This window comes from Limulus polyphemus, unplaced genomic scaffold, assembly GCF_000517525.1.
Source record: "Limulus polyphemus unplaced genomic scaffold, Limulus_polyphemus-2.1.2 Scaffold9, whole genome shotgun sequence".
In the NCBI taxonomy this organism is placed as follows: domain Eukaryota; kingdom Metazoa; phylum Arthropoda; class Merostomata; order Xiphosura; family Limulidae; genus Limulus; species Limulus polyphemus.
The window spans coordinates 1,272,644-1,274,713 of NW_013665619.1; positions in this window are offsets into that span (position 1 = coordinate 1,272,644).

Sequence of the window (2,070 nt, forward strand, 5' to 3'; positions counted from 1 at the left end):
TATTTTGCGGATCGAGGCTAGCATGAAATAGTAATATATTGAAACATATGGTAGCATTTCTGTGAAAAGTTCCAGTTGTACACTTCATAAACGCGTTATTATACTGTAGATTATTGTTTACCTCTATCATTAAATAAAACTTATGTAAAGAATGTTAAATCCTTTCTATAATGGCGATTCTCTTTTTGGAAGAACCCACTCCTAAGGCGATTTGCACGTTAAAGTTTCTAAAGGTGTTCTTAGTGGTGAAAATATTACAGTCAAAGTAAAATTCGTAAGTAAATGATGCCGTTTCTTGTTACACGTAGATTATTATAAACGAAGCTATTTGAAATGTTGTGAGCTCTACTCGTCCCCCCTTTAGAGTCCTTACAAAATCGTGTTTTATCCCAGTATATACTAGTATTTAATTCGAAGTTTTAAGAAACATGCTGATACTAAGACTTTTACTGTTCAGTATTCGCTTCTTATACAACCCTACTGTTTCACTGTAAAAACTATGAGTCTCGTGCAAAAAATATAATAATTGAATAGAATGAAAAAACGCAATCCCGCATGTAAAAAAGATAATATCATGAAGTATTTTCATACATATATATATATGATTATCTTTTATGTATACATTCGCATACTAGAGGTCTGCTTCACCTTTATCAATTATTTTCTACTTAATACTTTACTTGGCTAGTTTAATAGGGGGCTGATCAGAGATTCCGTGATTTGTCCCATTATCCAAAATATAAAATTGCTCTCCTCTCCTTCAAAAATAGGGACAGCTGGTGCCGATATCTTTGGTGTAGCTTTGCGTGAAATTCAACAAAAACAAAATTTAAAAAAATGCTTGCTTGAATAATTATCGACGGTTATCAATATTATATTTCACGTAATTCAAAACGCAAATTAAAAATATCTTGTTTTAACGAATTTCAGCTTTGAAGATTAAATTTTAACATTTGTTGTTTCAATACCATAAACAGAACCGATATGCATTTAATCTTTCTAGAATATTTGTAATAAAATACCTGAAGTTCAAGTTTTAATGACACAGAAATGTTTACATAGTATAAAATGTTTGGCATGATGTATTTAAAGTGTATCCTAACATAGCACGTGCATTTCATATGCTTTTACAGGAAAAAAAAGGATCTATAAATGGGTTTTTACGTAATTAAATGAATGTTTTTGTGTGTGTTAATATCGAACTTTTTGTTATTCATTTTAAATACTTATTTCAATGTCAAAACGGGAACAAGCGAATTTACAAATATCTCCTTTAATGACACTTATCATATACGATCACATTTTGATAATATTTTTTAACTTATATTATATTAATATAGACTTCAAATTATATTTGCTAGTTTAAACATAACCTTGTTATAAAAACAACTCTTCATTTAAACTTTCAACTCAATTAAAAATGGTTGTTTGTTTGTTATAAAGCACAAAACCATAAAAAGTGATATCTGTGCTTTGCCCACCGCGGGTATCGAAACTCGTATTCGTTAAGAATGGAAAGACAGTGGCATACAGGACAATTAGACCACTTTAAATTGATAATTCAAAAATTTTCTTTCCCAAGTCATGATGACAGATAGAAGCATGCAGTTGTATTAAATGTTTTTACTATCTTTAAACATTCAGCGTTATGATTTTCGCTCCGGGCCCGGCGTGGACTAAAGCAGTGCTTTTCAACTGGGTGAATGTTTCACCCAGGGGTTATTCAGATCAGAATCAGGGCGAATTAGTATGATGGGGTGAATGGCAGAGGGAATGAGTATTATCGATTATACAACAAATTCAAGAGCAATAAAATCTCTAGTTATTATTATTTATTCTAGTTGTAGTTTGATAAATACATTTATTTTTTGTTGTATTCATTCTAGTTGTAGTTTCATGTATATTTAAGTCATAATAAAAAATTTTGCATTTTGATTTAGTGCTTTTTTGTCTTCTTTCGAACTGGGGTGAGTGAGTTGTTGTGAAAACTTATGGGGGTGAATGATTGTTACGTATTAGAATTTCAAATGGTCTGAAATTGAGTTAAATGATAATTTAAATTTAGTAGTT